This window comes from Schistocerca piceifrons, chromosome 9 (genome assembly GCF_021461385.2).
Source record: "Schistocerca piceifrons isolate TAMUIC-IGC-003096 chromosome 9, iqSchPice1.1, whole genome shotgun sequence".
NCBI lineage: Eukaryota > Metazoa > Arthropoda > Insecta > Orthoptera > Acrididae > Schistocerca > Schistocerca piceifrons.
In genome coordinates, this window is record NC_060146.1 from 10,583,244 (window position 1) to 10,608,521 (window position 25,278).

A 25,278-nucleotide genomic window follows, 5' to 3' on the forward strand; every position below is an offset into this window, starting at 1 on the left:
CCATTCCTGTGACACTAGTTATAGATTCCGATTTTTCACTTCAGGTTTACTGTATGCCTCTGACTTTCTTATTGACGATGAAACACGTAAATTGCATCGGAATTATATACAAAAGGCACAATGCCTTCTTAAGTACAAAAAGACTGACTCTTCTTACTGTCTATGTTTTGAACCATTCCTGTGACAGTAGTTATAGATTCCGATTCTTCACTTCAGGTTAACTGTATCCCTCTGACCGTCGAACTGACGCTGAAACAAAGAAATTGCATCGGAATTAAATACAAAAGGCACATTGCCGACTCAAGTACAAGATGACTGGCTCTTCTTACTGTCCATGTTTTGAACCATTCCTGTGACACTAGTTAAAGATTCCGATGCTTCACTTCAGGTTTACTGTATCCCTCTGACCTTCTTATTGACGACGAAACACAGAAATTGCATCGCAGTTAAATAGAAAAGCCATAATGCCGACTTAAGTACAAGAAAACAGACTCTTCTTAATATCTATGTTTTGAAACATTCCTGTGACACTAGTTAGAGATTCCGATGCTTCCCTTCAGGTTTACTGTATCCCTCTGACCCTCTTATTGACGATGAAACACAGAATATACATCAGGTTTAAATATAAAAGGCACAATGCCGACTTAAGTACAAGAAAACTGACTCTTCTTTCTGTCTTTGTTTTGAACCATTCCTGTGACACTAGTTACAGATTCCGATGCTTCTTTTCAGGTTTATTGTATCCCTCTGACCTTCGTATTGACGTTGAAACACAGAAATTGCATCGGAATTAAATACAAAAGGCACAATGCCGACTTAAGTACATAAAGACTGACTCTTCTTACTGTCTATGTTTTGAACCATTCCTGTGACACTAGTTATTGATTCCGATGCTTCACTTCAGGTTTACTGTATCCCTCTGACCTTCATATTGACGAAGAAACACAGAAATTGCATCGGAATTATATACAAAAGGCACAATGCCGACTTAAGTACAAGAAAACTGTCCCTTCTTATTGTCTATGTTTTGAACCATTCCTGTGACACAAGTTATAGATTCCGATGCTTCACTTCAGGTTAACTGTATCCCTGTGACCGTCGTACTGACGATGAAACACAGAAATTGCATCGGAATCAAATACAAAAGGCACAATGCCGACTCAAGTACAAAAAGACTGGCACTTCTTACTGTCCATGTTTTGAACCTTTCGTGTGAGACCGGTTTTAGATTCCGATGCTTCACTTCAGGTTTACTGTATCCCTTGAACCTTGTTATTAACGACGAAACACAGAAATGGCATCGGAATTAAGTAGAAAAGGCACAATGCCGACCTATGTACAAGAAAACAGACTCTTCTTAATAACTATGTTTTGAACCACTCCTGTGACACTAGTTATAGATTCCGATGCATCACTACAGGTTTACTGTATCCGTCTGACCCTCTTATTCAAGATGAAACACAGAAAATGCATCGGAATGAAATACAAAAGGCACAAAGCCGACTTAAGTACTGGAAGACTGACTCTTCTTACTGTCTATGTTTTGAACCATTGCTGTGACACTACTTATAGATCCCGATGCTTCACTTCAGGTTTACTGTATCCCTCTGACCGTCGTACTGACGATGAAATACAGAAATTGCATCGGAATTAAATACAAAAAGCACAATGCCGACCTAAGAACAAGAAAACTGACTCTTCTTACTGTTTATGCTTTGAACCATTCCTGTGACACTAGTTATAGGTTCCGATGCTTCACTTCAGGTTTGCTGTATCCCTGTGACCTTCTTATTGACGATGAAACAAAGAAATTGCATCGGAGTTAAATACAAAAGGCACAATGCCGACTTAAGTACAAGAAAGCTGACTCTTCTTTCTGTCTATGTTTTGAACCATTCCTGTGACACTAGTTACAGATTCCGATGCTTCTTTTCAGGTTTATTGTATCCCTCTGACCTTCGTATTGACGTTGAAACACAGGAATTGCATCGGAATTAAATACAAAGGGCACAATGCCGACTTAAGTACATAAAGACTGACTCTTCTTACTGTCCATGTTTTGAACCATTCCTGTGACACTAGTTATAGATTCCGATGCTTCACTTCAGGTTTACTGTATCCACTCTGACGGTCTTATCGACTATGAAGCACAGAAATTGCATCGGAATTAAATACAAAAGGCACAATGCCAACTCAAGTACAAGAAGACCGGCTATACTTCCTGTCTATGTTTTAACCATTCCTGTGACACTAGTTATAGATTCCGATGCTTCACTTCAGGTATACCGTATCCCACTGACCTTCTTATTGACGATGAATCACAGAAATTGCATCGGAATTACATACAAAAGGCACAATGCCGACTTAAGTGCAAGAAAACTGACTCTTCTTACTGTCTATGTTTTGAATCATTCCTGTGATACTAGTTATAGCTTCCGATGCTTCACTTCAGGTTTACTGTATCACTCTGACCTTCTTATTGACGATGAAACACAGAAATTGCATCGGAATTAAATACAAAAGGCACAATGCCGACCTAAGTACAAGAAAACTAACTCTTCTTTCTGTTTATGTTTTGAACCATTCCTGTGATTATAGTTATAGATTTCGTTGCTTCACTTCAGGTTTTCTGTATCCCTGTGACCTTCGTAATGACGATGAAACACAGAAATTGCATCGGAATTAAATACAAAAGGCACAATGCCTACTTAAGTACAAGAAAACTGACTCTTCTTACTGTCTATGTTTTGAACCATTCCTGTGACACTAGTTATAGATTCCGATGCTTCACTTCAGGTTTACTGTAACACTCGGACCTTCTTATCGACGATGAAAATCAGATATTGCATCAAAATTAAATACAAAAGGCACAATGCCGACCTAAGTACAAGAAAACTAACTCTTCTTTCTGTTTATGTTTTGAACCATTCCTGTGATTATAGTTATAGATTTCGATGCTTCACTTCAGGTTTTCTGTATCCCTGTCACCTTCTTATTGACGATGAAACACAGAAATTGCATCGGAATTAAATATAAAAGGCACAATGCCGACTTAAGTACAAGAAGACTGACTCTTCCTAAACTCTATGATTTGAACCATTCCTGTGACACTAGTTATAGATTCCGATGCTTCACTTCAGGTTTACTGTATCCCTCTGAACTTCGTATTGACAATGAAACACAGAAATTGCAACCGAATTAAATACAAAAGGCACAATGCCGAACCAAGTAAAAGAACACTGGCTCTTCTTACTGTCTATGTTTTGAAACATTCCTGTGACGCTAGTTATAGATTCCGATGCTTCACTTCAGGTTTACTGTATCCCTCTGACCTTCTAATTGACGACGAAACACAGAGATTGCATCGGAATTAAATACAAAAGGCACAATGCCAACCTAAGAACAAGAAAACTGACTCTTCTTACTGTTTATGTTTTGAACCTTTCCTGTGACACTAGTTATAGATTCCGATGCTTCACGTCAGGTTTACTGTATTACTGTGACGTTCTTATTAACGATGAAACACAGAAATTGCATCGAAATTAAATACAAAAAGCACAATGCCGACATAAGTACAGGAAAACTGACTCTTCTTCCTGTCTATGTTTTGAACCATTCCTGTGACACTAGTTATAGATTCCGATGCTTCACTTCAGGTTTATTGTATCCCTCTGACTTTCGTATTGACGATGAAACACAGAAATTGCATCGGAATTAAATACAAAATGCACAATGCCGACTTAAGTACAAAATGACTGACTCTCCTTATTGTCTATGTTTGAACCATTCCTGTGACACTAGTTATAGATTCCGATGCTTCACTTCAGGTTTACTGTATCTCTCTGACCTTCTTATTGACGATGAAACACAGAAATTGCATCGGAATTAAATACAAAAGGCACAATGCCGACTTAAGTACAAGAAACCTGACTCTTCTTGCTGTCTATGTTTTGAACCATTCCTGTGACACTAGTTATAGATTCTGATGCTTCACTTCTGATGTACTGTATCCCTCTGAGCTTCTTATTGACGATGAAACACAGAAGATGCATCGGAATTATATACAAAAGGCACAAAGCCGATTTAAGTACTAGAAGACTGACTCTTCTGACTGTCTATGTTTTGAACCATTAATGTGACACTAGTTATAGATTCCGATGCTTCACTTCAGGTTTATTGAATCCCTCTGACCTTCGTATTGACGATGAAACACAGAAATTGCATCGGAATTAAATACAAAATGCACAATGCCGACTTAAGTACAAAATGACTGACTCTTCTTATTGTCTACGTTTGAACCATTCCTGTGACACTAGTTATAGATTCCGATGCTTCACTTCAGGGTTACTGTATCGCTCTGACCTTCTTATTGACGATGAAACACAGAAATTGCATCGGAATTAAATACAAAAGGCACAATGCCGACTTAAGTACAAGAAACCTGACTCTTCTTACTGTCTATGTTTTGAACCATTCCTGTGACACTAGTTATAGATTCCGATGCTTCACTTCAGGTTTACTGTATCTCTCTGACCGTCGTGCTGACGATAAAACACAGAAATTGCATCGGAATTAAATACAAAAGGCACAATGCCGACCTAAGAACAAGAAAACTGACTCTTCTTACTGTTTTTGCTTTGAACCATTCCTGTGACACTAGTTATAGGTTCCGATGCTTCACTTCAGGTTTACTGTATCCCTGTGACCTTCTTATTGACGATGAAACACAGAAATTGCATCGGAATTAAATACAAAAGGCACAATGCCGACTTAAGTACAAGAAAACTGACTCTTCTTACTGTCTATGTTTTGAACCATTCCTTTGACACTACTTATAGATTCCGATGCTTCACTTCAGGTTTACTCTATCCCTCTGACCTTCTTATTGACGATGAAACACGTAAATTGCATCGGAATTAAATACAAAAGGCACAATGCCAACTTAAGTACAAGCAGACTGACTCTTCTTACTGTCTATGTTTTGAACCATTCCTGTGACACTAGTTATAGATTCCGATGCTTCACTTCAGGTTTACTGTATCCATCTGACCTTCTTATGGACGATGAAACACAGATATTGCATCGGAATGAAATACAATAGGCACAATGCCGACCTAAGTACAAGAAAACTGACTCTTCTTACTGTTTATGTTTTGAACCATTCCTGTGACACTAGTTATAGATTACGATGCTTCACTTCAGGTTTACTGTATCCCTGTGACCTTCTTATTGACGATGAAACACAGAAATTGCATCGGAATTAAATACAAAAGGCACAATGCCTACTTAAGTACAAGAAAACTGACTCTTCTAACTGTCTATGTTTTGAACCATTCCTGTGACACTAGTTATAGATTCCGATGCTTCACTTCAGGTTTACTGTAACCCTCGGACCTTCTTATAGACGAAGAAAATCAGATATTGCATAGGAATTAAATACAAAAGGCACAATGCCGACTTAAGTACAAGAAGACTGACTCTTCTTACAGTCTATGTTTTCAACCATTCCTGTGACACTAGTTATAGATTCCGATGCTTCACTTCAGGTTTACTGTATCCCTTTCACCTTGTTATTGACGATGAAACACAGAAATTGCATCATAATTAAATACAAAAGGCACAATGCCAACTTAAGTACAAGAAGACTGCTCCTTCTTACTGTACTTGTTTTGAACCATGCCTGTGACACTACTTATAGATTCCGATGCTTCACTTCAGGTTTATTGTATCCCTCTGACTATATTATTGTCGATGAAACACAGAAATTTGCGTCTTAATTAAATGGAAAAGGCACAATGCCGAGTTCAGTACAAGAACACTGAATCTTCTTACTGTCAATGGTTTGAACCATTCCTGTGACAGTAGTTATAGTTTCCGATGCTTCACTTCATTTTTGCTGTATCCCTCTGACCTTCTTACTGACGATCATACACAGAAAATTCATCGAAATTAAATACAAATGGCACAATGCCGACTTAAGTACAACAAGACTAACCCTTCTTACTGTCTATGTTTAGAACCATTCCTGTGACACTAGTTATAGATTCCGATGCTTCACTTCAGGTTTACTGTATCGAGCTGACCTTCTATTGACGATGAAGCACATAAATTGCTCGGAATGAAATACAAAAGGCACAATGCCGACTACAGTACAAGAAGACTGACCATACTTACTGTTTATGTTTTGAACCATTCCTGTGACACTAGTTATACATTCCGAAGCTTCACTTCAGGTTTACTGTATCCCTCTGACCTTATTATTGTCGATGAAACACAGAAATTGCATCTTAATTTAATACAAAAGGCACAATGCCGACTTCAGTACAAGAACACTGACTCTTCTTACTGTCTATGGTTGGAACCATTCCTGTGACACTAGTTATAGATTCCGATGCTTCACTTCAGGTTTACTGTATGCCTCTGACCATCTTATTGACGATCAAACACAGAAAATTCATCAGAATTAAATACGAAAGGCACAATGCCGACTGAGGTACAAGAAGACTGGCTCTTCTTACTGCCTATGATGTCAACCATTCCTGTGACACTAGTTATAGATTCCGATGCTTCACTTAAAGTTTACTGTATCCAGCTGACTTTCTCATTGCCGATGAAGCACATAATTTGCATCGGAATGAAATACAAAAGGCACAACGCCTACTAAAGTACAAGAAGACTGACCAAACTTACTGTTTATGTTTTGAACCATTCTTGTGACACTAGTTATAGATTCCGATACTTCACTTCAGGTTTACTGTATCCAGCTGACCTTCTTATTGACGATGAAACACAGAAATTGCTTTGGAATTAAATACAAAAGGCACAATGCCGACTTAAGGACAAGAAAAATGACTCTTCTTACTGTCTATGATTTGAACCATTCCTGTGACACTAGTTATAGATTTCGATGCTTCACTTCAGGTTTACTGTATCCCTCTGACCTTCTTATTGACGATCAAACACAGAAATTGCATCTTAAATTAATACAAAAGGCACAATGCCGACTTCAGTACAAGAACACTGACTCTTCTTACTGTCTATGTTTTGAACCATTCCTGTGACACTAGTTATAGATTCCGATGCTTCACTTCAGGTTAACTGTATCCCTCTGACCTTCTTATTGACGATGAAACACAGAGATTGCATCGGAATTAAATTCAAAAGGCGACAATGCCAACCTAAGAACAAGAAAACTGACTCTTCTTACTGTTTATGTTTTGAAACCATTCCTGTGACACTAGTTATAGATTCCGATGCTTCACGTCAGCTTTACTGTATCGCTGTGACGTTCTTATTGACGATGAAACACAGAAATTGCAACGAAATTAAATACAAAAAGCACAATGCCGACATAAGTACAAGAAAACTGACTCTTCTTACTGTCTATGTTTTGAACCATTCCTGTGACACTAGTTATAGATTCCTATGCTTCACTTCAGGTTTATTGTATCCCTCTGACCTTCGTATTGACGATGAAACACAGAAATTGCATCGGAATTAAATACAAAAGGCACAATGCCGACTTTAGTACAAAATGACTGACTCTTCTTACTGTCTATGTTTGAACCATTCCTGTGACACTAGTTATAGATTCCGATGCTTCACTTCAGGTTTACTGTATCCCTGTCACCTTCTTATTGACGATGAAACACAGAAATTGCATCGGAATTAAATACAAAAGGCACAATGCCTACTTAAGTACAAGAAAACTGACTCTTCTTACTGTCTATGTTTGAGGCATTCCTGTGACACTAGTTATAGTTCCGATGCTTCACTTCAGGTTTTACTGTAACCCTCGGACCTTCTTATTGACGAAGAAAATCAGATATTGCAACGGAATTAAATACAAAAGGCACAATGCCGACTTAAGTACAAGAAGACTGGCTCTTCTTACTGCCTATGATTTCAACCATTCCTGTGACACTAGTTATAGATTCCGATACTTCACTTCAGGTTTACCGTATCCAGCTGACCTTCTTATTGACGATGAAGCACATAATTGCATCGGAATGAAATACAAAAGGCACAATGCCGACTAAAGTACAAGAAGACTGACTCTACTTACTGTTTTTGTTTTGAACCATTCTTGTGCCACTAGTTATAGATTCCGATACTTCACTTCACGTTTACTGTATCCAGCTGACCTTCTTATTGACGATGAAACACAGAAATAGCTTTGGAATTAAATACAAATGGCACAATGCCGACTTAGGGACAAGAAAAATGACTCTTCTTACCGTCTATGTTTTGAACCATTCCTGTGACACTAGTTACAGATTCCGATGCTTATCTTCAGGTTTACTGTATCCCTCTGACCTTCTTAATGACGATGAAACACAGAAATTGCATCGGAATTAAATACAAAATGCACAATGCCGACTTAAGTACAAGAAGACTGACTCTTCCTACTGTCTATGTTTTGAACAATTCCTGTGACACTAGTTATAGATTCCGATGCTTCACTTCAGGTTTACTGTATCCCTCTGACCTTCTTATTGACGATGAAACACAGAAATTGCAACCGAATTAAATACAAAAGGCACAATGCCGACCCAAGTAAAAGGACACTGGCTCTTCTTACCCTCTATGCTTTGAACCATTCCTGTGACACTAGTTATAGATTCCGATGCTTGACTTCAGGTTTACTGTATCCCTCTGACCTTCTTATTTATGAGAAAACACATAAATTGCATCGAAATTAAATACAAAAGGCACAATGCCGCCCCAAGTACAAGAAGCCTGGCTCTTCCTACTGTCTATGTTTCGAACCATTTCTGTGACTCTAGTTATAGATTCTGATGTTTCACTTCAGGTTTACTGTATCCGTCTGACCTTCTTATTGACGATGAAACACAGGAATTGCATCGGAATTAAATACAAAAGGCACAATGCCGACCTAAGTACAAGAAAACTGACTCTTCTTACTGTTTATGTTTTGAACCATTCCTGTGACACTAGTTATAGATTCCGATGCTTCACTTCAGGATTACTGTATACCTTGGACCTTCTTATTGACAATGAAACACAGAAATTGCATCGGAATTAAATACAAAAGGAACCATACCGACTCAAGTACATGAAGACCGACTCTTCTTACTGACTATGTTTTTAACCATTCCTGTGACACTAGTTATAGATTCCGATGCTTCACTTCAGGTTTATTGTATCCCTCTGACCTTCGTATTGACGATGAAAAACAGAAATTGCACCGGAATGAAATACAAAAGGCACAATGCCGACTTAAGTACAAGAAGAGTGACTCTTCTTTCTGTCTATGTTTGAACCATTCCATTGACACTAGTTATAGATTCCGATACTTCATTCCAGGTTTACTGTATCTCTTGGACCTTCTTATTGACAATGAAACACTGAAATTGCATCGGAATTAAATAGAAAAGGCACAATGCTGAATTAAATACAAGAAGACAGACTCTTCTTACTGACTATGTTTTGAACCACTCCTGTGACAGTTGTTATAGATTCCGATGCTTCACTTCAGGTTTGCTGTATCCCATGGACCTTCTTATTGACGATGAAACACAAAAATTGCATCGGAATTAAATACAAAAGGCACAATGCCGACTTAAATACTAGAAGACTGACTCTTCTTACAGACTATGACTTGAACCATTAATGTGACACTAGTTATAGATTACGATGCTTGACTTCAGGTTTACTGTATCCCTTGGACCTTCTTACTGACGATGAAACACAGAAATTGCATCGGAATTAAATACAAAAGGCACAATGACGACTTAAGTACATGAAGAACGACCCTTCTTAGTGACTATGCTTTGAACCATTCCTGTGACTCTAGTTATAGATTCCGATGCTTCACATCAGGTTTACTGTATCCCTCTTACCTCCTTATTGACGATGAGAGACAGAAATTGCACCGGAATTAAATACAAAAGGCACAATGCCGACTTAAGTACGTGAAGACATACTCTTCTTACTGACTATGTTTTGAACCATTCCTGTGACACTAGTTATAGATTCCGATGCTTCACTTCAAGGTTTACTGTATCCCTCTGACCTTCTTATTGACGATGAAACACTGAAATTGCATCGGAATTAAATAGATTAGGCATAAAGACGACTTAAGTACAATAAGACTGACTCTTCCTACCGACTATGTTTTGAACCATTTCTGTGACATTAGTTATAGATTCCGATGCTTCACTTCACGTTTGCAGTATTCCTTGGACCTTCTTATTGACGATGAAACACAGAAATTGCATCGGAATTAAATACAAAAGGCACAATGCTGACTTAAGTACATAAAGACTGACTCTTCTTACTGACTATGCTTTGAACCATTCCTGTGACACTAGTTATAGATTCCGTGGCTTCACTTCAGGTTTACCGTATCATTTGGACCTTCTTATTGACGATGAAACACAGAAATTGCATCGGAATTAAATACAAAAGGGACCATGCCGACTTAAGTACATGAAGACCGACTCTTCTTACTGACTATGTTTTGAACCATTCCTGTGATACTAGTTATAGATTCCGATGCTTCACTTCAGGTTTACTGTATCCCTTGGACCTTCTTATTGACCATGAATCACAGAAATTGCTTCGGAATTAAATACAAAAGGCACAATGCCGACTTAAGTACTGACTATTATTTGAACCATTCCTGTGACACTAGTTACAGATTCCGATGCTTCACTTCAGGTTTATTGTATTCCTCTGACCTTGTTATTGACGATGAAACGCAGAAATTGCACCGGAATGAAATACAAATGGCACAATGCCGACTTAAGTACAAGAAGAGTGACTCTTCTTACTGTCTATGTTTTGAACCATTCCATTGACACTAGTTTTAGATTCCGATGCTTCACTCCAGGTTTACTGTATCCCTTGGACCTTCTTATTGACGATGAAACACTGAAATTGCATCGGAATTAAATAGAAAAGGCACAATGCCGACTTAAGTACAAGAAGATTCACTCTTCTTACTGTCTATGTTTTGAACCATTCCTGTGACACTTGTTATAGATTCCGATGCTTCACTTCGGGTTTACTGTATCCCATGGACGTTTTTATTGACGATGAAACACAGAAATTGCATCGGAATTAAATACAAAAGACACAATGCCGACTTAAGTACAACAAGTCTGTATCTTCTTACTGTCTATGTTTGAACCATTCCTGCGACACTAGTTATAGATTGCGATGCTTCACTCCAGGTTTACTGAATCCCTTGGACCTTCTTATTGACGATGAAACACAGAAATTGCATCGGAATTAAATACAAAAGGCACAATGCCGACTTAAGGACAAGAAGACTGACTCTTCTTACTGACTATGTTTTGAACCTTTCCTGTGACACTAGTTATAGATTCCGATGCTTCACTTCAGATTTCCTGCATCCCTTGGACCTTCTTATTGACGATGAAACACAGAAACTGCATCGGAAATAAATACAAAATGCCAATGCCGACTTAAGTACATGAAGACCGACTCTTATTGCTGACTATGATTTGAAAAATTCCTGTGACACTAGTTATAGATTCCGATGCTTCACTTCTGGTTTACTGTATCCCTTCGACCTTCTTATTGACGATGAAACACAGAAATTGCATCGGAATTAAATACAAAATGCACAATGCCGACTTAAGTACAAGAAGACTGTAACTACTTACTGTCTATGTTTTGAACCATCCTGTGACACTAGTTATAGATTCCGATGCTTCACTCCAGGTTTACTGTATCCCTTGGGCCTTCATATTGACGATGAAATACAGAAATTGCATCGGAATTAAATACAAAAGGTACAATGCCGACTTAAGGACTAGCAGACTGTCTCTTCTCACTGACTATGTTTTGAACCATTCCTGTGACACTAGTTATAGATTCCGATGCTTTACTTCAGGCTTACTGTATCCCTCTGACCTTCTTATTGACGATGAAACACAGAAATTGCACACGAATGAAATACAAACGGCACAATGCCGACTTAAGTACAAGAAGACTGACTCTTCTTACTGTCAATGTTTTGAACCACTCCATTGACACTAGTTATAGATTCCGATGCTTCACGCCAGGTTTACTGCATCCCTTGGACCCTCTTATAGACGATGAAACACACAAATTGCATCGGAATTAAATAGAAAAGGCACAATGCCGACTTAGGTACATGAAGACTGACTCTTCTTACTGACTATGTTTTGAACCATTCCTGTGACACTAGTTATAAATTCGGATGCTTCACTTCAGGTTTACTGTGTCCCTCTGATTTTCTTATTGACGATGAAACACAGAAATTGCACCGGAATTAAATACAAAAGGCCAATACCGACTTAAGTATATGAAGACCGATTCTTCTTACTGACTATGTTTTGAACCATTCCTGTGACACTAGTTATAGATTCCGATGCTTCACTTCAGGTTTACTGTATCCCTTGGACCTTCTTATTGACGATGAAACACAGAAATTGCACCGGAATTAAATACAAAAGGCACAATGCTGACTTAAGTACAAGAAGACTGACTCTCCTTACAGACTATGTTTTGAACCATTCCTGTGACACTAGTTATAGATTCCGATGCTTCACTTCAGATTTCCTGCATCCCTTGGACCTTCTTATTGTCGATGAAACACAGAAATTGCATCTTAATTTAATACAAAAGGCACAATGCCGACTTCAGTACAAGAACACTGACTCTTCTTACTGTCTATGGTTGGAACCATTCCTGTGACATTAGTTATAGATTCCGATGCTTCACTTCAGGTTAACTGTATCCCTCTGACCTTCTTATTGACGATAGAACACAGAAATTGCAACCGAATTAAATACAAAAGGCCCAATGCCGTCCCAAGTAAAAGAACACTAACTCTTCTTACTGTCTATGCTTTGAACCATTCCTGTGACACTAGTTAGAGATTCCGATGCTTCACTTCAGGTTTACTGTATCCCTCTGACCTTCTTATTGACGATGAAACACAGGAATTGCATCGGAATTAAATACAAAAGGCAGAATGAGGACCTAAGTACACGAAAACTGACTCTTCTTACTGTTTATGTTTTGAACCATTCCTGTGACACTAGTTATAGATTCCGATGCTTCACTTCAGGTTTACTGTATCCCTGTCACCTTCTTATTGACGATGAAACACAGAAATTGCATCGGAATTAAATACAAAAGGCACAATGCCTACTTAAGTACAAGAAAACTGACTCTTCTTACTGTCTATGTTTGTGCCATTCCTGTGACACTAGTTATAGTTCCGATGCTTCACTTCAGGTTTACTGTAACCCTCGGAACTTCTTATTGACGAAGAAAATCAGATATTGCATCGGAATTAAATACAAAAGGCACAATGCCGACTTAAGTACAAGAAGACTGGCTCTTCTTATTGCCTATGATTTCAACCATTCCTGTGACACTAGTTATAGATTCCAATACTTCACTTCAGGTTTACTGTATCCAGCTGACCTTCTTATTGACGATGAAGCACATAAATTGCATCGGAATGAAATACAAAAGGCACAATGCCGACTAAAGTACAAGAAGACTGACTCTACTTACTGTTTTTGTTTTGAACCATTCTTGTGCCACTAGTTATAGATTCCGATACTTCACTTCACGTTTACTGTATCCAGCTGACCTTCTTATTGACGATGAAACACAAAAATTGCTTTGGAATTAAATACAAATGGCACAATGCCGACTTAAGGACAAGAAAAATGACTCTTCTTACTGTCTATGTTTTGAACCATTCCTGTGACACTAGTTACAGATTCCGATGCTTATCTTCAGGTTTACTGTATCCCTCTGACCTTCCTAATGACGATGAAACACAGAAATTGCATCGGAATTAAATACAAAATGCACAATGCCGACTTAAGTACAAGAAGACTGACTCTTCCTACTGTCTATGTTTTGAACAATTCCTGTGACACTAGTTATAGATTCCGATGCTTCACTTCAGGTTTACTGTATCCCTCTGACCTTCTTATTGACGATGAATCACAGAAATTGCAACCGAATTAAATACAAAAGGCACAATGCCGACCCAAGTAAAAGGACACTGGCTCTTCTTACTCTCTATGCTTTGAACCAATCCTGTGACACTAGTTATAGATTCCGATGCTTGACTTCAGGTTTACTGTATCCCTCTGACCTTCTTATTTATGAGGAAACACATAAATTGCATCGGAATTAAATACAAAAGGCACAAAGCCGCCCCAAGTACAAGAAGCCTGGGTCTTCTTACTGTCTATGTTTCGAACCATTTCTGTGACTCTAGTTATAGATTCTGATGCTTCACTTCAGGTTTACTGTATCCGTCTGACCTTCTTATTGACGATGAAACACAGGAATTGCATCGGAATTAAATACAAAAGGCACAATGCCGACCTAAGTACAAGAAAACTGACTCTTCTTACTGTTTATGTTTTGAACCATTCCTGTGACACTAGTTATAGATTCCGATGCTTCACTTCAGGATTACTGTATACCTTGGACCTTCTTATTGACAATGAAACACAGAAATTGCATCGGAATTAAATACAAAAGGAACCATACCGACTCAAGTACATGAAGACCGACTCTTCTTACTGACTATGATTTTAACCATTCCTGTGACACTAGTTATAGATTCCGATGCTTCACTTCAGGTTTATTGTATCCCTCTGACCTTCGTATTGACGATGAAAAACAGAAATTGCACCGGAATGAAATACAAAAGGCACAATGCCGACTTAAGTACAAGATGAGTGACTCTTCTTTCTGTCTATGTTTGAACCATTCCATTGACACTAGTTATAGATTCCGATACTTCATTCCAGGTTTACTGTATCCCTTGGACCTTCTTATTGACAATGAAACACTGAAATTGCATCTGAATTAAATAGAAAAGGCACAATGCCGACTTAAATACAAGAAGACAGACTCTTCTTACTGACTATGTTTTGAACCACTCCTGTGACAGATGTTATAGATTCCGATGCTTCACTTCAGGTTTACTGTATCCCATGGACCTTCTTATTGACGATGAAACACAAAAATTGCATCGGAATTAAATACAAAAGGCACAATGCCGACTTAAGTACAAGAAGACTGACTCTTCTTACAGACTATGACTTGAACCATTAATGTGACACTAGTTATAGATTACGATGCTTGACTTCATGTTTACTGTATCCCTTGGACCTTCTTACTGACGATGAAACACAGAAATTGCATCGGAATTAAATACAAAAGGCACAATGCCGACTTAAGTACATGAAGAACGACTCTTCTTAGTGACTATGTTTTGAACCATTCCTGTGACACTAGTTATAGATTCCGATGCTTCACATCAGGTTTACTGTATCCCTCTTACCTCCTTATTGACGATGAAAGACAGAAATTGCACCGGAATTAAATACAAAAGGCACAATGCCGACTTAAGTACGTGAAGACCAACTCTTCTTACTGACTATGTTTTGAACCATTCCTGTGACACTAGTTATAGATTCCGATGCTTCACTTCAAGGTTTACTGTATCCCTCTGACCTTCTTATTGACGATGAAACACTGAAATTGCATCGGAATTAAATAGATTAGGCATAAAGACGACTTAAGTACAATAAGACTGACTCTTCCTACCGACTATGTTTTGAACCATTTCTGTGACATTAGTTATAGATTCCGATGCTTCACTTCAGGTTTACTGTATCCCTTGGACCTTCTTATTGACCATGAATCACAGAAATTGCTTCGGAATTAAATACAAAAGGCACAATGCCGACTTAAGTACTGACTATTATTTGAACCATTCCTGTGACACTAGTTACAGATTCCGATGCTTCACTTCAGGTTTATTGTATTCTTCTGACCTTGTTATTGACGATGAAACGCAGAAATTGCACCGGAATGAAATACAAATGGCACAATGCCGACTTAAGTACAAGAAGAGTGACTCTTCTTACTGTCTATGTTTTGAACCATTCCATTGACACTAGTTTTAGATTCCGATGCTTCACTCCAGGTTTACTGTATCCCTTGGACCTTCTTATTGACGATGAAACACTGAAATTGCATCGGAATTAAATAGAAAAGGCACAATGCCGACTTAAGTACAAGAAGATTCACTCTTCTTACTGTCTATGTTTTGAACCATTCCTGTGACACTTGTTATAGATTCCGATGCTTCACTTCGGGTTTACTGTATCCCATGGACGTTTTTATTGACGATGAAACACAGAAATTGCATCGGAATTAAATACAAAAGACACAATGCAGACTTAAGTACTAGAAGACTGACTCTTCTTACTGACTATGTTTTGAACCATTAATGTGACACTAGTAATAGATTCCGATGCTTGACTTCAGGTTTACTGTATCCCTTGGACCTTTTTATTGACGATGGAACACAGAAATTACATCGGAATTAAATACAAAAGGCACAATGCCGACTTAAGGACAAGAAGTCTGACTCTTCTTTCTGACTATGTTTTGAACAATTCCTGTGACACTATTTATAGATTCCGATGCTTCACTTCAGATTTACTGTATCCCTTGGACCTTCCTATTGACGATGAAACACAGAAATTGCATCGGAATTAAATACAAACGGCACAATGCCGACTTAAGTACAACAAGTCTGTATCTTCTTACTGTCTATGTTTGAACCATTCCTGTGACACTAGTTATAGATTGCGATGCTTCACTCCAGGTTTACTGAATCCCTTGGACCTTCTTATTGACGATGAAACACAGAAATTGCATCGGAATTAAATACAAAAGGCACAATGCCGACTTAAGGACAAGAAGACTGACTCTTCTTACTGACTATGTTTTGAACCTTTCCTGTGACACTAGTTATAGTTTCCGATGCTTCACTTCAGATTTCCTGCATCACTTGGACCTTCTTATTGACGATGAAACACAGAAATTGCATCGGAAATAAATACAAAATGCCAATGCCGACTTAAGTACATGAAGACCGACTCTTATTGCTGACTATGATTTGAAAAATTCCTGTGACACTAGTTATAGATTCCGATGCTTCACTTCTGGTTTACTGTATCCCTTCGACCTTCTTATTGACGATGAAACACAGAAATTGCATCGGAATTAAATACAAAATGCACAATGCCGACTTAAGTACAAGAAGACTGAAACTACTTACTGTCTATGTTTTGGACCATTCCTGTGACACTAGTTATAGATTGCGATGCTTCACTCCAGGTTTACTGAATCCCTTGGACCTTCTTATTGACGATGAAACACAGAAATTGCACCGGAATTAAATACAATAGGCACAATGCCGACTTAAGTACAAGAAGACTGACTCTCCTTACAGACTATGTTTTGAACCATTCCTGTGACACTAGTTATAGATACCGATGCTTCACTTCAGATTTCCTGCATCCCTTGGACCTTCTTATTGTCGATGAAACACAGAAATTGCATCTTAATTTAATACAAAAGGCACAATGCCGACTTCAGTACAAGAACACTGACTCTTCTTACTGTCTATGGTTGGAACCATTCCTGTGACATTAGTTATAGATTCCGATGCTTCACTTCAGGTTTACTGTATGCCTCCGACCATCTTATTGACGATCAAACACAGAAAATTCATCAGAATTAAATACGAAAGGCACAATGCCGACTGAGGTACAAGAAGACTGGCTCTTCTTACTGCCTATGATGTCAACCATTCCTGTGACACTAGTTATAGATTCCGATGCTTCACTTAAAGTTTACTGTATCCAGCTGACTTTCTCATTGACGATGAAGCACATAATTTGCATCGGAATGAAATACAAAAGGCACAATGCCGACTAAAGTACAAGAAGACTGACTCTACTTACTGTTTATGATTTGAACCATTCTTGTGACACTAGTTATAGATTCCGATACTTCACTTCAGGTTTACTGTATCCAGCTGACCTTGTTATTGACGATAAAACACAGAAATTGCTTTGGAATTAATTACAAAAGGCACAATGCCGACTTAAGGACAAGAAAAATGACTCTTCTTACTGTCTATGATTTGAACCATTCCTGTGACACTAGTTATAGATTTCGATGCTTCACTTCAGGTTTACTGTATCCCTCTGACCTTCTTATTGACGATCAAACACAGAAATTGCATCTTAAATTAATACAAAAGGCACAATGCCGACTTCAGTACAAGAACACTGACTCTTCTTACTGTCTATGTTTTGAACCATTCCTGTGACACTAGTTATAGATTCCGATGCTTCACTTCAGGATAACTGTATCCCTCTGACCTTCTTATTGACGATAGAACACAGAAATTGCAACCGAATTAAATACAAAAGGCACAATGCCGTCCCAAGTAAAAGAACACTGGCTCTTCTTACTGTCTATGCTTTGAACCATTCCTGTGACACTAGTTAGAGATTCCGATGCTTCACTTCAGGTTTACTGTATCCCTCTGACCTTCTAATTGACGATGAAACACAGAAAATGCATCGGAATTATACACAAAAGGCACAATGCAGACTTAAGTACAAGAAGACTGACTCTTCTTACTGTCTATGTTTTGAACCATTCCTGTGACACTAGTTATAGATTCCTATGCTACACTTCAGGTTTATTATATCCCTCTGACCTTCGTATTGACGATGAAACACAGAAATTGCATCGGAATTAAATACAAAAGGCACAATGCCGACTTAAGTACAAAATGACTGACTCTTCTTGTCTTTGTGTTGAACCATTCCTGTGACACTAGTTATAGATTCCGATGCTTCACTTCAGGTTTACTGTATCCCTCTGACCTTCTTATTGACGATGAAACACAGAAATTGGATCGGAATTAAATACAAAAGGCACAATGCCGACTTAAGTACAAGAAACCTGACTCTTCTTACTGTCTATGTTTTGAACCATTCCTGTGACACTAGTTATAGATTCCGATGCTTCACTTCAGATTTACTGCATCCCTCTGAGCTTCTCATTGACGATGAAACACAGAAAATGCATCGGAATTATACACAAAAGGCACAATGCAGACTTAAGTACAAGAAGACTGACTCTTCTTACTGTCTATGTTTTGAACCATTCCTGTTACACTAGTTAGAGATTCCGATGCTTCACTTCAGGTTAACTGTATCCCTCTGACCGTCGTACTGACGATGAAACACAGAAATTGCATCGGAATTAAATACAAAAGGCACAATGCCGACTCAAGTACAAGAAGACTGGCTCTTCTTGCTGTCCATGTTTTGAACCTTTCCTGTGAGACCGGTTTTAGATTCCGATGCTTCACTTCAGGTTTACTGTATCCCTTGGACCTTGTTATTAACGATGAAACACAGAAATGGCATCGGAATTAAGTAGAAAAGGCACAATGCCGACTTAAGTACAAGAAAACAGACTCTTCTTAATATCTATGTTTTGAACCATTCCTGTGACACTAGTTATAGGTTCCGATGTATCACTTCAGGTTGACTGTATGCCTCTGACACTCTTATTCACGATGAAACACCGAAAATGCATCGGAATTAAATACAAAAGGCACAAAGCTGACTAAAGTACTAGAAGACTGACTCTTCTTACTGTCTATGTTTTGAACCATTCCTGTGACACTAGTTATAGATTCCGATGCTTCACTTCAGGTTTACTGTATCCACTCTGACGGTCGTATTGACTATGAAACACAGAAATTGCATCGGAATTAATTACAAAAGGCACAATGCCAACTCAAGTAGAAGAAGACCGGCTATACTTCCTGTCTATGTTTTTAACCATTCCTGTGACACTAGTTATAGATTCCGATGCTTCACTTCAGGTATACTGTATCCCTGTGACCTTCTTATTGACGATGAAACACAGAAATTGCATCGGAATTAAACACAAATGGCACAATGCCGACTTAAGGACAAGAAAAATGACTCTTCTTACTGTCTATGTTTTGAACCATTCCTGTGACACTAGTTACAGATTCCGATGCTTCACTTCAGGTTTACTGTATCCCTCTGACCTTCTTAATGACGATGAAACACAGAAATTGCATCGGAATTAAATACAAAAGGCACAATGCCGACTTAAGTACAAGAAGACTGACTCTTCCTACTGTCTATGTTTTGAACAATTCCTGTGACACTAGTTATAGATTCCGATGCTTCACTTCAGGTTTACTGTATCCCTCTGACCTTCTTATTGACGATGAAACACAGAAATTGCAACCGAATTAAATACAAAAGGCACAATGCCGACCCAAGTAAAAGGACACTGGCTCTTCTTACTGTCTATGCTTTGAACCATTCCTGTGACACTAGTTTTAGATTCCGATGCTTGACTTCAGGTTTACTGTATCCCTCTGACCTTCTTATTGATGAAGAAACACATAAATTGCATCGGAATTAAATACAAAAGGAACAATGCCGACCCAAGTACAAGATGCCTGGCTCTTCTTACTGTCTATGTTTCGAACCATTTCTGTGACCCTAGTTATAGATTCCGATGCTTCACTTCAGGTTTACTGTATCCCTCTGACCTTCTTATTGACGATGAAACACAGGAATTGCATCGGAATTAAATACAAAAGGCACAATGCCGACCTAAGTACAAGAAAACTGACTCTTCTTACTGTTTAAGTTTTGAACCATTCCTGTGACACTAGTTATAGATTCCGATGCTTCACTTCAGGATTACTGTATACCTTGGACCTTCTTATTGACGATGAAACACAGAAATTGCATCGGAATTAAATACAAAAGGAACCATACCGACTTAAGTATATGAAGACCGACCCTTCTTACTGACTATGTTTTGAACCATTCCTGTGACACTAGTTATAGATTCCGATGCTTCACTTCAGGTTTATTGTATCCCTCTGACCTTCTTATTGACGATGAAATACAGAAATTGCACCGGAATGAAATACAAAAGGCACAAGGCCGACTTAAGTACAAGAAGAGTGACTCTTCTTTCTGTCTATGTTTGAACCATTCCATTGACACTAGTTATGGATTCCGATACTTCATTCCAGGTTTACTGTATCCCTTGGACCTTCTTATTGACAATGAAACACTGAAATTGCATCGGAATTAAATAGAAAAGGCACAATGCCGACTTAAGTACAAGAAGATTCACTCTTCTTACTGTCTATGTTTTGAACCATTCCTGTGACACTTGTTATAGATTCCGATGCTTCACTTCGGGTTTACTGTATCCCATGGACGTTTTTATTGACGATGAAACACAGAAATTGCATCGGAATTAAATACAAAAGACACAATGCAGACTTAAGTACTAGAAGACTGACTCTTCTTACTGACTATGTTTTGAACCAATAATGTGACACTAGTAATAGATTCCGATGCTTGACTTCAGGTTTACTGTATCCCTTGGACCTTTTTATTGACGATGGAACACAGAAATTGCATCGGAATTAAATACAAAAGGCACAATGCCGACTTAAGGACAAGAAGTCTGACTCTTCTTTCTGACTATGTTTTGAACAATTCCTGTGACACTATTTATAGATTCCGATGCTTCACTTCAGATTTACTGTATCCCTTGGACCTTCCTATTGACGATGAAACACAGAAATTGCATCGGAATTAAATACAAACGGCACAATGCCGACTTAAGTACAACAAGTCTGTATCTTCTTACTGTCTATGTTTGAACCATTCCTGTGACACTAGTTATAGATTGCGATGCTTCACTCCAGGTTTACTGAATCCCTTGGACCTTCTTATTGACGATGAAACACAGAAATTGCATCGGAATTAAATACAAAAGGCACAATGCCGACTTAAGGACAAGAAGACTGACTCTTCTTACTGACTATGTTTTGAACCTTTCCTGTGACACTAGTTATAGATTCCGATGCTTCACTTCAGATTTCCTGCATCACTTGGACCTTCTTATTGACGATGAAACACAGAAATTGCATCGGAAATAAATACAAAATGCCAATGCCGACTTAAGTACATGAAGACCGACTCTTATTGCTGACTATGATTTGAAAAATTCCTGTGACACTAGTTATAGATTCCGATGCTTCACTTCTGGTTTACTGTATCCCTTCGACCTTCTTATTGACGATGAGACACAGAAATTGCATCGGAATTAAATACAAAATGCACAATGCCGACTTAAGTACAAGAAGACTGTAACTACTTACTGTCTATGTTTTGGACCATTCCTGTGACACTAGTTATAGATTCCGATGCTTCACTCCAGGTTTACTGTATCCCTTGGGCCTTCATATTGACGATGAACTACAGAAATTGCATCGGAATTAAATACAAAAGGTACAATGCCGACTTAAGGACTAGCAGACTGTCTCTTCTCACTGACTATGTTTTGAACCATTCCTGTGACACTAGTTATAGATTCCGATGCTTTACTTCAGGTTTACAGTATCCCTCTGACCTTCTTATTGACGATGAAACACAGAAATTGCACACGAATGAAATACAAACGGCACAATGCCGACTTAAGTACAAGAAGACTGACTCTTCTTACTGTCAATGTTTTGAACCACTCCATTGACACTAGTTATACATTCCGATGCTTCACGCCAGGTTTACTGCATCCCTTGGACCTTCTTATAGACGATGAAACACACAAATTGCATCGGAATTAAATAGAAAAGGCCCAATGCCGACTTAGGTACATGAAGACTGACTCTTCTTACTGACTATGTTTTGAACCATTCCTGTGACACTAGTTATAAATTCGGATGCTTCACTTCAGGTTTACGGTGTCCCTCTGATTTTCTTATTGACGATGAAACACAGAAATTGCACCGGAATTAAATACAAAAGGCCAATGCCGACTTAAGTATATGAAGACCGATTCTTCTTACTGACTATGATTTGAACCATTCCTGTGACACTAGTTATAGATTCCGATGCTTCACTTCAGGTTTACTGTATCCCTTGGACCTTCTTATTGACGATGAAACACAGAAATTGCACCGGAATTAAATACAATAGGCACAATGCCGACTTAAGTACAAGAAGACTGACTCTCCTTACAGACTATGTTTTGAACCATTCCTGTGACACTAGTTATAGATTCCGATGCTTCACTTCAGATTTCCTGCATCCCTTGGACCTTCTTATTGTCGATGAAACACAGAAATGCATCTTAATTTAATACAAAAGGCACAATGCCGACTTCAGTACAAGAACACTGACTCTTCTTACTGTCTATGGTTGGAACCATTCCTGTGACATTAGTTATAGATTCCGATGCTTCACTTCAGGTTTACTGTATCCCTTGGACCTTCTTATTGACGATGAAACACAGAAATTGCACCGGAATTAAATACAATAGGCACAATGCCGACTTAAGTACAAGAAGACTGACTCTCCTTACAGACTATGTTTTGAACCATTCCTGTGACACTAGTTATAGATTCCGATGCTTCACTTCAGATTTCCTGCATCCCTTGGACCTTCTTATTGTCGATGAAACACAGAAATTGCATCTTAATTTAATACAAAAGGCACAATGCCGACTTCAGTACAAGAACACTGACTCTTCTTACTGTCTATGGTTGGAACCATTCCTGTGACATTAGTTATAGATTCCGATGCTTTTCAGGTTTACTGTATGCCTCCGACCATCTTATTGACGATCAAACACAGAAAATTCATCAGAATTAAATACGAAAGGCACAATGCCGACTGAGGTACAAGAAGACTGGCTCTTCTTACTGCCTATGATGTCAACCATTCCTGTGACACTAGTTATAGATTCCGATGCTTCACTTAAAGTTTACTGTATCCAGCTGACTTTCTCATTGACGATGAAGCACATAATTTGCATCGGAATGAAATACAAAAGGCACAATGCCGACTAAAGTACAAGAAGACTGACTCTACTTACTGTTTATGATTTGAACCATTCTTGTGACACTAGTTATAGATTCCGATACTTCACTTCAGGTTTACTGTATCCAGCTGACCTTGTTATTGACGATAAAACACAGAAATTGCTTTGGAATTAAATACAAAGGCACAATGCCGACTTAAGGACAAGAAAAATGACTCTTCTTACTGTCTATGATTTGAACCATTCCTGTGACACTAGTTATAGATTTCGATGCTTCACTTCAGGTTTACTGTATCCCTCTGACCTTCTTATTGACGATCAAACACAGAAATTGCATCTTAAATTAATACAAAAGACACAATGCCGACTTCAGTACAAGAACACTGACTCTTCTTACTGTCTATGTTTTGAACCATTCCTGTGACACTAGTTATAGATTCCGATGCTTCACTTCAGGATAACTGTATCCCTCTGACCTTCTTATTGACGATAGAACACAGAAATTGCAACCGAATTAAATACAAAAGGCACAATGCCGTCCCAAGTAAAAGAACACTGGCTCTTCTTACTGTCTATGCTTTGAACCATTCCTGTGACACTAGTTAGAGATTCCGATGCTTCACTTCAGGTTTACTGTATCCCTCTGACCTTCTAATTGACGATGAAACACAGAAAATGCATCGGAATTATACACAAAAGGCACAATGCAGACTTAAGTACAAGAAGACTGACTCTTCCTACTGTCTATGTTTTGAACCATTCCTGTGACACTAGTTATAGATTCCTATGCTACACTTCAGGTTTATTACATCCCTCTGACCTTCGTATTGACGATGAAACACAGAAATTGCATCGGAATTAAATACAAAAGGCACAATGCCGACTTAAGTACAAAATGACTGACTCTTCTTACTGTCTATGTTTGAACCATTCCTGTGACACTAGTTATAGATTCCGATGCTTCACTTCAGGTTTACTGTGTCCCTCTGACCTTCTTATTGACGATGAAACACAGAAATTGGATCGGAATTAAATACAAAAGGCACAATGCCGACTTAAGTACAAGAAACCTGACTCTTCTTACTGTCTATGTTTTGAACCATTCCTGTGACACTAGTTATAGATTCCGATGCTTCACTTCAGATTTACTGCATCCCTCTGAGCTTCTTATTGACGATGAAACACAGAAAATGCATCGGAATTATACACAAAAGGCACAATGCAGACATAAGTACAAGAAGACTGACTCTTCTTACTGTCTATGTTTTGAACCATTCCTGTTACACTAGTTAGAGATTCCGATGCTTCACTTCAGGTTAACTGTATCCCTCTGACCGTCGTACTGACGATGAAACACAGAAATTGCATCGGAATTAAATACAAAAGGCACAATGCCGACTCAAGTACAAGAAGACTGGCTCTTCTTGCTGTCCATGTTTTGAACCTTTCCTGTGAGACCGGTTTTAGATTCCGATGCTTCACTTCAGGTTTACTGTATCCCTT